A 12,870-nucleotide genomic window follows, 5' to 3' on the forward strand; every position below is an offset into this window, starting at 1 on the left:
GATCACATTAGCCATCAACACTAGCCTTGTATTTTCCTCTACCAGCCTAAGCTAACTATTATCTGTTAACTGACTGTGTGGCTTCCTGACATTGTATTCAGCTTAACTGGAAATGTGATGAAGTACAGTAATCACAGGTTGTACAGTTAGAATAAGAATTTTTGTGGGAGAGGCAGCTTTTTTGTCATTTATCTTTGTTGAACAACACTGTTTTGATGCATGTATAAATTTATGTCATTACTGGCAAATCAGTTTCTGCCCACCCTTTGGTATTTTTTCAATTTCCACTGAAATCTCTGAGAAAATAATAAGGATCTTATAGCTTTTTAGGGCAAGATCCACCTTCCCAGTATCAGCTCTGGGGGATATCTAACCAGATATCACTAGTAAGGATTTATCCAATTGAATTGTTGTAGCTTAACTAAAATAGCTTCAGCAGAGTTGGAGGGTATATCAGCTTTCAAACAAGATAGGAGATATCTCTCAGAGATGTGGAGAGCAGCTCTCCTCATTGAGTCCTATCATATCTCTGTAGTGTCATATAAGTTTTCATTTACTTAGAAGAAATCTTTGAATTCAGCCAGTTGTCAGATCCAATCAGAACCCCAGGATGAAAGCTTTGGGCCAACACACATCTAATGTTGTGTTGGATAGGATCTCTTAAGGTTTATATAGCTATATTAGTGCAATCTATGTTTTTGGCTGGAACATCAATGCATGACATAGCAGGTTTGGAGTGTTCTAGCCATGGTGGTCCAGGAAATGCCAAGAGGAAAAGCTTTTAGTGATATCTTTTGTTGACCCAACTGTATGATTGGGAAAACTGTTGGACAAACTTTCAGGCATCAGGTGCCCCAGGGGGAAGCAGGCATAGGCTGAGCTAAAGAAGCTTAATTAAACAGAAGACTTTGCATGGAGTCTCTTCCCCTCTCGATCTTTAGCTCAGCCTGTGTCTGCTTCCCCTTCAGACCTGAATAAGGGCACCTGGTGCCCAAAAGCTTGTCCAACAGCTCTCCCAACTATACAGTTGTTCAAATAAAAGAAAACACAAAAAAGCCTTGCCTCCAGAATGACATGCAGTTCTCCAAAGTCATGCAGGTTTCAAACTCATGTGCAAGGCTGAGGTAGGACTGACTAAACAGACAAGAAACTGTCCTTTCCTCATTGTGCAGACAGAAAGATAGAAGAAACAGGGACTAGAGACAAATGCAATCTTTCCTATCAGCAGCCAGGAAAGGATGAAAGGAAAGATCACTATAGCACATCACAATGTCAGGTGATTATTTTCTGGTTGTCTATACTTCCAGTCTATGGGAAAGTTGCTTTCCTGTTCTTCAAAGGTCTATGCTACTGATTAAAGGTATTTGTTTCCAATGTTAAAGAAATACCTTTTGGATGTATGGGCCATCATCTCTCCAGATACTGGTAAGTATTTAATATAAAAAAAAATATTTTGATACTTCAGACCATTCTACTTTAAGAATGATCACTGTTTGGTAAAGCAGAAAATGACACCAACCAAATCTACTCCCTGTTTGTATCAGATGTATACAATGTTGAAAAATGTATGCCTCTTACTAGTCAAGTTAACCTATATTGTTACCAGTACATGGTTTGGGGATTCTTGAGGTGGGACAAGGGTGGGTTCTTACTACTGAAACTCTAATCACAAAAAACCCATACTCTTTCTAAAGAGTGCTCAGAATCAGACAAGAACCAATTTATTATAGCTGGGCACCATGACACAGGGTAGCATCAGTGGCTGCTCTGCTCTGTCAGTCATAGCTGGGCTGACCATGCAGTGGCTGGTATTTTTGGGTCCCTGCCCCCTAACTTGGCACCTGGAGCTGATCTCCCAGTAGTCTTCCCACTTAGCTACATCAGGGTGGATCTAGCGGGGACAGGGGACAGTTTCACCTCCCTTTGATTACAGTTCTACCCAAACTTTAAAACAAAGTGGCTGGGGGACATTTGATATTTCTATTCAGGCAGTGCTGAGAGAGTCCACGGACTTCATGGCTCATTATCATCTCTCTGATTCCTGCTAATCTCTCTCCACTCCACAGGTGTTGATGACCAGAGATCCTGGTTTTCTCTGATTTAAAAAATCCCCAATTTTCAGTTAAAAATAATAACCCCAAATCCACATTTTTCTGCAATTTAAATGCAACACCACTAATATCTCTCTCTATATTCTATATGTAACCCGGGTGGCGGCCCAATAGTTGCCACCCCTGCCCAATATCAGGGATGGTGTGGTGAGAGTGGGGCAGGGTTCTGGCCAGCACCAATTTACTTTCCAGCCGGCCCCTGCTCCCCACAGAGCAGCCTGTGGTCCCAAGAAGGTCTAACACTTAACTGATTTAACTATTTACACTTTATGTACAAAACAAGAATAATAGGAAAGGTTATTTACAAGTGAACTTAAATGGCATAACCAGAATCACAAAACAAACCAGAATGCCTTAGTCAACTCTTGACTCAAGAACCACAGGTAGGGTAACTGGCAACTTTCAGCCACTGCTGAGATGTTACCATCAGGAAGCAAGGTTGTAATTCCCAGCAGCTCCCGCAGGCTTCCCAATAATTGACAGACTGCAACAGGTTAAGCTCTTCTGGTCTGCAGCAATCAAATTGTATCAAACCCCAACCCCTCAAAGAGGCTGAAGGGTAACCCTCTGTGGCAACGAATAAGGCAAGCAATAAAGTAGGCTCCTGCAGCAATCAGCATGACCCAAGCACAAAGCTCAGGGACTCCATCTGATGACAATCAGCTGCAGAATAAGGGACAGGACTGAGTCCCCTCTGGGGCAGTCAGTGGCAGAGGGTCAGCAGCACAGGCAGCTCCCAGGGGTCATTTCTCTAAACCCCTGCTCCAGATGACTAGCCGAGCACCCCACATGCCTTGCAGCTTGCCAATCCCGCTCCGAGCGCCGGCCTGAGCCCCGAGCTCCCAGGGACCCTTGTTCTGGTGCTCTGCTGCTCCTCAGGATCCCAATGCCTTGCCTGCTGCTGTCCCACTTCCCCAGGGAAGGTTAGGGGTTTCCTCAACTCACCGGACCAGCTCCCTGCTCTGGCTAAGGATGCCGCCTGTGCTCTTGGCCACTGCCTCTTCTCCGCAGTGGAGTGGGGGGGCCGACTGCCACCCCTAGCCTCCAGGACACCTGGCACATCCAGCATACTGCAATGGGGCCTTGGGGCACCATCTTTCTGCCACGGCTCCCTTTCTGCTGCAGAGCTGGAGGAACGGCCAACTGCCGCTGCCTTCTTCTCCCAGGGCCTTCCAGGCTCTTCAGAGGGGTCTCTCTGCTCCCTCTGCTGGGTCAGCTCACCCCAGCTCTTCTTAGGCCCCCTGTGTCATTCCCAGGAGTCACTGTCAGCAGCCCCCACACGCCAGTTTGGCTGCTGCTTTTATCCCCTCTGGCAGACCCTCCCTGGCTTGCAAACTGGCCAACCATGGCTCAGGGTGGTGGGCCCCTAACCCCAGCCATCCCCCTTCCATTCAAATGAGGGGATTGAAAACCCTTCTTTAGATTGGCTTCTCTTTTTCCACAGGGCAGGGCTCCCTGATCCATCTTTGGGGTCGCTCAGAGTTCACCGGCACTGTTTCTAGCCCTGGGTAAGTATCTCAAGCCAATCTGCTGAGCCCACATTGGCAGTCTGTTACATATAGATATATATATATAGAGAGAGAGTGTTTCATTTTAATCCTCAAAAAATGTGGATTTGGGGTTACTTTTTTTTAACTGAAAATTGCTGCCATGCACACCATCACCAGGGCAGTGCAGAGTTCACAGTGTCAAGGAGCTCTCCTGCATGGCCCTGCTTTGCCCTGCAGTGCTGGGTCTCATTCCCTGGACTGTGGGGGCCCCAGGGGGGGGCAACAGAGTGGGAGCCTAGGCCACAGTGGGCAGCCTGGGCCCATCCCTGCCCTGCGCAAAGATCTGGGGGGGCATGGGTTCTCCCTGCCCCCCAGGAGTGCATGCAGTGGTGGGGAGGGAGCCCCACCACCCCACCCCTGTCTGAGCCTGCAGCAGGCAGGTAGCAGGGGGGGAGCCAGGCTCTACTCCACTGCACCAGCTGCACCAGCCCTGGTAGCTGGGGGCCCCTCTGGCAGGGCTGTAGGTAGGGGTGAGGGACACCAGCAGGGCTGGGAGGGGGCCTGAGGGGCTTCATATTAATCACAGATTTGGGGGGGGGGGGGGTTATCAGAGAATTTACAAATTTTCATTTTTATCAGATTTGTACAGATTTGTATCTGTTTTTATCAGGGAAAAACAGGATCCCTGGTGATGATGTGCCCCACTGTCCCTATTTCAAAGTCCTAAATCTGTCCCTGATCTGTGTTACTGCTGTTTAGTTATTAATTTACAAAAGTGCACTATTGTTAAGCTGCAATTAGTAACAGGAAGGAGTTCTGGACAGCTTTGCAGTCTCATGTAATTATAAACATTTGTCAAAAGCTGTTTCTGTCTAAAGTTAAACCACTCTATTATCAATATGGAAATGTATTGATAAACATGGCTGTAGGCAAACTACAGAAACTAATGAAGAAGAATCAATATGTGTGAAAATTGTACAAATTTGTCATAGCATTTTTTGCGAATTTGAGAAAGAAAAAGAAAAGTTATAAGAAGAGCCCAGGAACTTGTATGGAGTGAGTGTGTGGGCCAAGTATACAGTGTCTATAAATTGCTGTTGGGTACACAAATTGGGCGGGTACACAAGAAGATATGCAATTGATATACATGTTAAAGTTAAGACCCTAGAATAATAATCAGTAAAAGTTGACACAGGATCCACTACAGCTAGCAGAGAGATCAAACCCGCATTGATTTTGATAAGAATTGTATCAGGTCTATGGTTATAAAAAGTTTCCTGGTTAATATTTTTGGACATTTGAATTAGAGGGCAGCTTTGAATTTCAGTTTGTACAAATAATAGTGGATTCCTAACTTTGTTTTAGGTAGTTCTTTAGAACAAAATAAGATAGAAATAAATTATTTTCAGCAGTAGCAAATAATTTATAGGGCCAAGAAAAACACGTTAGGGAGGAGAACTCTTGCATTCAAAATGCTGAAAAAAATGCGAGCTATGATAACAGACATGCCTCATTGGCAATAAGGCTCAGTTTTTTTGCGTGACATGAATTCTCTTCCCTCAGTGCCTTCCTCCACAATTCAGCTGTTTTGTCTTCTTCTTGCACCAAATCTGAACATCAGCTACAGGATCCTTATGACGCTCATCACTTTGTATACATTAAATACATGACTCATTCATGGAGCTAATGAATTCTAGCAAATTAATAGAAGTTAATCAGCTAATTTCTTCTGGATGCCACTGAAGGAGTGGGTCTTCAAGAGACAACTAAACTAAGGAGGGTGCAGAAGTTCTAATATAGGGAGCAGGTTGGGAAATATCTTACAAACAATTATGGGTGAAGCAGACAAATGGAACAAAACTAACATTCTCAGCTCGGTGGAAAACAGTGTAAGCAATTAGGCTCTCTATCCAGCTCAGGAAAGAGCCTTGATCTAGTCCCTCTTAGGCCATTGCATCAGGCCATGGTGTTTTATTCAAACACAAAAACTGGTAATACAAGACAGAACAAGTCCACTGACCAACCCAGATTGCACCCTTTTTCCTCCTCCCTGGCTTTTCTCTCAGCCTCTAGAAAGAGGACAACTTCTTACCTTTGAATCACCTGCTGAGAGTGACCAAGATTCTTTCAATCCTTGTCTGGATGTTTCTTCATGTTGTGGGGCATCAGTGGAGGTGACAATATCATCAGAGCAATGGGCAAAACAAAATCTTAAGGGACATATCTTCTTGTACAGAAAGGAGAGAGAAAGGTGACAGGATGTCATAGAGGTCAGACAAGAGGTTTACAATTATGAAGACGGGGCCTCAATAGGAGTGTTAACTATGTGAACAGAATAAGGGTTTTTAATATATTGTATAAGAAGAAAAGGGATCATCTGAAGAAAGCTTGGATGCTTAAGGTAAAGGGAGGAGGGGGGAAGTCTGTAATGGTTCCATCCATAGGATCCCTTATCTCAACTGCCTTCCTGGAGTCACCACTACCTGCCTCCCAGTATATATTCCCAGTCACCTAGATTTTGAGCATCTCGCCTGCCACAGCTTTGCTGTTATATGAAGTACAGGGCCTCAGTCCAGATTGGAAAGCAGACACCCAGGTGTTTCACTTTTTCCCCCATCAGCAAGCTGGCTCTCCACAGAAAGAGAGAGAGACAGGGAGTCCTTGGGTCACAGGGTCCCTAATCTATACCTGAAACAGTCTTTGGGTGCAGGGTCCCTGCTATACCACAGCAACAGGTCACGGGGGGGGGGGGGGGGGCCCCTGCCCATAACAGCAACAATCCTTAGCTCACAGCCTGCTGCCCTTCTTATTCCCTCTCTAGGGATCAGTCCCATAGAGTGCAGCCTTCTCTCTCCATTACCTTGAAGCATCTTCTTCACATGTTCTTCAGGCTTTGTATCAGGCTCCTCAGTCCCTTGGATCCAGCTTTAGCCTCTGCTCCATCCTGAGCTCTTCCTTCCAGTCTGTCCTGCAAGCAATTCCCCAATTCAGGCAGTGGCAGGCTTATATTGTCAGAAAAAAAGGAGCATGACCTACCCTGTGTTTCACTCTTGAGGGGGTAAATGCCCTTTTTCACCCTATTTCATAATGGGGCCGTGTCTCCCATTACACAGTCAAAGATGTTTGCTCCTTGCTAAGGCAGGGAGAATAGTGTGTTTATTAAATATTATTACTATGTCTCTAAACTTTTAGAAGGTCACCTATCACTGTGCCATATGGATGCACTTTACGTGGTTTAAATTGGAAGAAATGCCAAATATATGTCCCCATCTTGTTCCTACTGGGATTCTTGTTTGCACTAAAGACACTTTATAGCACTATGGCTCTTATAATGGGAGAAAATTATATTTCACTTACACAACCAGTGCAGTGTAAAGTGGCCTCAGATTAGATAAAATCAGGCCTTTTTGGTCAGTGGCAGACCTCCATTATTTCAATGGGAGTAGTTGCTGGTCAATAATAAGTAACTACACTATCTATCTAAGAGAATCTAATAATTCTTTTTTACCAGGTGCCATGATATTTATCTCTCTCATCTTGGGATCCATATTTTAAATCAGACAAAGCAAATAAATCAAAACTTCAACTTTGTGAAATTCATTTCAGCATCCTCATCCCACAAAAAAAAAGAAGAAAGGATGGTGGAATCAATTTAGCATGCTTAGCAATTTTGAACAAAGATTGTAAGGTATCTACTTAATAGCAATGACCACAAACAAGTCTTTGCTTTAAAGTGCAAATTACTCTTTCTTAGAACTTCCTTATATTTTTAGATATAAAGTTTCAGCCTAAATAGTCTATTTAGAATCTATTCCTTATCTGCAGGTATCCTGGTCTTCTCTGATTTAAAAAAAACAAGTCCCCAATTTTCAGTTAAAAAAGCAACCCCAAATCCACATTTTTCCATAATTAAAATGAAACAACACTATATATTTGTGTGTGTGTGTGCGCGTGCGTGCACGCGCGCATGTGTGTATTAGTGGTGTTTCATTTAAATCACAGGAAAATGTAGATTTGGGGTTACTTCTTTTTATCCAAAAATTGGGGATTTTTTTAAGTCAGAGAAAACCAGGATCCCTGCTTATCTGGCATTCATACTACAGCATCATAGTCATGTTTCAACTCAGGTTGTGCCATTTTGGCCTCAGAAGAAGATCAGTTAAAACTGTCACTTTACAACGGGCTTGTAAATGATCGTGTCAAAATCTCCTCAACTTTTGACTCAGATACGTCAAACATACAGGCACTATATAAAATTCTCTCTTCTCATTCCTCAGTCAAGTGATGGCTCCTCCAATGTAAATCACACATTTAAATATACTGAGAAATAGCCCCCATTGAATTTTTCTCCGCCAAATAAACTGTCCCAGTAAGAGCCAGCACTGTTGTGACCTCATTCCTTATTGTGGAAGACTAGACATTGCACTCGACTAGGTTCATAATTATCCAAGGCTGGATGCAAAGAGCCCTAAGAAGAAAAACAAACATAAACTTAGATGAATAATGTACAGCCTCCCTTTTACAGTGTCTGTTTAACTAACAATGAAAGAAAATAGTAAAATCTTCACAGATTACATTAAGTAATGAGTTTTCACAAAAACACACATGCCCACATACAACTATACATACAGCACATGCATACTATAGCCACCTCCAATGTCATTAGCATTTTCAAGTCAGAACTGCACAGTGAATTGAGTCTATTGGATATATCTTTTCACTAGGATGTGTAGCAAAGATATGGGAAAGTCATGCCCCATATTAAGGAACTATGCAAAATGAAGTGTAATCTGCTTCAATCATAAGCTGTCACGTACCACTGTGGTAGAAAAGAATCGGGGTTACAGTTTCAGTGACCAGTTTTAGTTTTTTCGATCATGTATTTTGTTCATAAACTACAAACTCAAGTCCTTAGTCAGGAAACAGTATTTTTATTTGTCTTTTGCCAGTCTTCGGCTTTAATCAGAGTTTGACTGTATAGCGACAAATGACATTTGTGTTCTTCTGAGGCACAGCTCGACAAGATATAATTAGAAATACTTTAGTTGACCTTTCATAAACCATGATCCCCAACAAAATTGTGTAGAATCACATTAAAAAATGTTCTTGCATCTTTTGTGGGTACAGACAAGATTACAGGATACTTTTATTTTAGAATAATTACACGGTGACCTTCAGAGTTATTTGCAAAGGTCATATTCTCTTCACATACCCTTGATTTCTTTTCAGTTTTCCCTTTTGTCCCACCAGACATAAATTTAGCAAAGGAAGAAGAAAGAAAGAGTATTTTTTCTGTGGTTGAAAACTGAAGAAGATAGTTCAAAGTCCCCATAGGCACTCAGAGGGCTGTGGGCTATGATAGGCTATTTTCTACCATTTAGCTCCTGCATTATCACTACTCCTTTTTCTTCATTATTCTCTACTTATCACATGCAGCATCACTACAGAGCCCAAATAGAGAGTTGTAATTACCCAGCTGCCACCTGATAGTACCCCTTCTATCATCTTTATCTCACTAGGCCTTGCTGTTTCATCATTGGATAAAACTTGCCCATGGCAATGCCTGTGATAGTACATCTTAGAGATACATTTAAAGTTTACTCATTTATCGCAGAAAAATGCTGAACCCATGCAATTATTAGATACACTTGCCAATTTATTTGTTCAGTAAGGCTACTTTAACTCCTTTTTCTATCAGCTATTTGTTCTGCTCTTCTTGAAAACACTGAGGTCACAGTTGGGCACTGACATGAAGTAGAAAAATTCCAAAATGTCCACAAAAGCCTGAGAGACTCATTGATAAGACCATATATATACACTTTTACTAGAAATCTAAAGTAAGGGACTTGCATTTCATGACCACTTTTGCTTATGTTAACCTGCAGTGCTAAGATACAGGTTATTCAGTTCAAGTAGTATCCCTGAGATACACCGGACCTAGTCTGTCACATTTGGGAAATACTTCAACTGTTGATTAATATAAAGGCTGATTGTAAAACCTTTATTACACCATATTAAGTATATAAGTGTGAAAAGGTTAATCAAATATTCTATATCTTCTTTAAACCTTATGACTCATCCCTTTATATATTAAATGTGTTACACTGATTTAAGATGGATGTAATTTTCTATTTTATCTTCACCAGCATCTTTTTAGAGATAAGTAACAGTATTTTTAAAAAACTCTTACAAAAGAGAAAAACAGATGGTAGATAATAAGAAATGCAGTTTCTGAATTCTTATTATCAACACAATATTTATATGTATATGATAGCAACACCAGGGGTGTCATCTGAGTAAAGATCCTCACATGCTCAATTCCACAGAAACTCCACAGCAGGAGGCATCTCCTGCCCCAAGGAATTTATAATCTAAGTTCTGAGCCAGAAAACCTTTATTCTGTTAAAAGTTGTGCCACAAATTTGTTGCATACCCCTGAGTAAGGCACTTAGATCAATGTTTTCAAGTGTCAGTGCCTAAAGTAGGGCTTCATAGGCTATCTCTACAAAAGGACTTAGGGCAAGATCCAGAGAGGTGCCATGCCAAACAATTACTGCAAAAGGGTAATTCAAAGAAAGTTAGGCACCTAGGTTTCCTATATGCACAACAGGAAGATCTGACACTTCTGAAGGGTGATTCAGAAAGTCCAGAGGCTGGGGATGAACCGCCTCAACTATCCAATAAAAAATATGTGTAGAGTTGATGGCTATGGCTGCTATTTGCATAGTAGCCCAGTATTCCCTCACTTTGAAAAGGAGACACCTATATTCACAAACCACATGGGCTATGTGGCGGGCCAGTAGGGGGCGCTCCTGCGTTGCGCCACCCACCTCACTGTGCCCGACCACCTTCCAGGCTCCGAGTGCCTCCCTGGGAGCGCCTCATGTCTGGCCGACCCCCTTCCTGGAGCACACCCACTAACCTGGGTGTTCCACTGCCACCACTCAGGGCTGGGCTTGATTCTGGCTCTGCGCACCCTGGGAAACACAGGCCTAGTAGCCCTTGAGGGTACTTGATTCACTTCAAGAACGTGGGATGCTTCCCTCAGTCAGAAGCACAAGTATTGATCTCCCTTAGTCAGCTGAACCAAGGGGACCGCAAGGCATGATCTAGACCCACTCCCAATAAGTCTCCCACACTAGGTACAAAGGAGAACTTTATTGGTTACAAGGGGTAGGGTTGGAATAGGGTACAGGGTAGAGCAATATCAGAGAAATCCCATAAAGCAAACTCCCATGGCTGGGTAGCCTTTGATCACGCATCTGCGTTACTGCAAGCTAAATATCTAGTTAGATCTCAGGTAGCTTACTCACAAGTATCCTCCAGAGGCAGGTGGAGATTCCCTCTGGAGGCAGGCAGTTCCTTGATCATGAGTTTTGAGAGAGAGATCAAGTTTCAGATGGTCCAGCTCTTCTCTCTCTCTGAGTCTTCCTCATGGCTGCTGCCCCCTCCTCCTGGGCAGTCCTTAACTCATATAGCCCTTGTGACCTCATTTACCTGGGCCAATGGAGACCAGCACCTGTTGGCTGTCAGCCAACCAATTTGAAATGCATCACTAGTTGCTGGGCAGACTGGCAGTTCCTAGCTCCCCAGGGAGCCCAAGCCCCTCACCCAGGTATGTGATGCCAGTCACATAGGCAGAGGGAGCAGGTTGCCCCCCTCCCTCAGGAATGTATCCCGCTCAGGTTACCTAAAGAGATAGGGTAAGGCATGTATCTTCTGCTGGTCCCAGCCTAACCAAATTGTCACAGAGCAGAGTTTTTGGGGAGAAACAGAGGTGGCCTTCTGCCACAAGCTATATGGATTTGGAACCCACAATCCTTACATTCTCAGAGAGTCCTAAATGCTAGGCTAAGGGAATCAAACACATGAACCGTGGGTTTGATGCAGCCAACAGAACCATTCCCTCTGGCCCACAGGGCTTCTGGTGGGGCGGGGAATTCAGGGAACATGGGCTAGAGCAGGGTGGGGCCTGCCATAGAGTCCAGGGTTATAGCGCCCTGTTGAACTTGTCAGCAAGGGGACCAGCAAAGGCTGCATCAGTACAGTCCCTTTTGCCCTGTGGCTGCTTAGTCTGCGACTGCTTGGCCCTCCACTGTTTCCTCTGCCACAGCTTTGCCTGCTGTTTTTGCCACCTCTGTCGCTTTCCCCTCTGCTTGCACTGCCTCCACTGGCTCTGCTGCTACAGCTGGAGGCCCTACCACCACCTTAGTTACCCCTGTCACTACAGCTGCTGGCCCCACCACCTCCACTGCTTGCCAGGCTATTGCCAGTTCTGGATCTGTAGACTAGTCTTGAGAAGAAGGAAGACACTGTCCACTCTGTCAAAGCTTAGCTATTGGGCAACCAAAGGGCTACTATCATGGGACCAGAAGGAGAGCCTATCTCTATAGCTTAATGGCTAGGGAAGTCATCTGGGAAGGGGGAATCCTAGATTCTGGCTTTTCTGACAGTGACTCTCTCTTCCTTTTAACAGTCTTGATGTTCCAGCAATCAAGCTATCCTTTGTTCTGCAATTCTGTTGTCATAGATTCATAGACATTAGGGCTAGAAGGGACCTTGAAGATCATCAAGTCCAGCCCCCTGCCCCAGGGGCAGGAAGTCAGCTAGGGTCAAAGGATCCCAGCAAGATAAACATCCAAACGTTTCTTGAATGAGTCCAGAGTAGGTGCCTGCATCACTTCTGGAGGGAGTCTATTCCAGGTCTTGGGGGCTCAGACAGTAAAGAAGTTTTTCCTTATGTCCAGCCTAAAACGGTCACGGAGGAGTTTATGAATGCTGGTCCTTGTTATCCCTTGGGGTGCTCTGGTGAACAGATGTTCCCCCAGATCCCGATGCACACCCTTTATGTACTTATAGGCAGCCACCAGGTTCCCCCTGAGCCTGTGCTTTTCCAGGCTGAAGAGTCCCATGGCTCTCAGCCTGTCATCATAAGACCTATTCTCTTGCCCTCTGATCATGCGCATGGCTCTCCTCTGGACTCTCTCAAGCTTCTTGACATCCTTCTTGAATTGTGGAGCCCAGAATTGGATGCAGTACTCCAGCTGCAGCCTCCCCAAGGCTGAGTAAAGCGGGAGGATGACATCCTGGAATTTACTTGAGAAGCATCTATGGATGCAAGCCAGGGTTTTGTTTGCTTTACCAGCTGTGACATCACATTGGTGGTTCATGTTCATCTTGTGGCCAATCATGACCCCCAAGTCTCTTTCAGCTGTGGTGCTAGCGAGCATAGCACTGCCGAGCCTATAAGCATGCTGCGGGGTTTTTTT

The sequence above is a fragment of the Alligator sinensis genome, unplaced genomic scaffold, assembly GCF_000455745.1.
Source record: "Alligator sinensis unplaced genomic scaffold, ASM45574v1 scaffold740_1, whole genome shotgun sequence".
Taxonomy (NCBI): domain Eukaryota; kingdom Metazoa; phylum Chordata; order Crocodylia; family Alligatoridae; genus Alligator; species Alligator sinensis.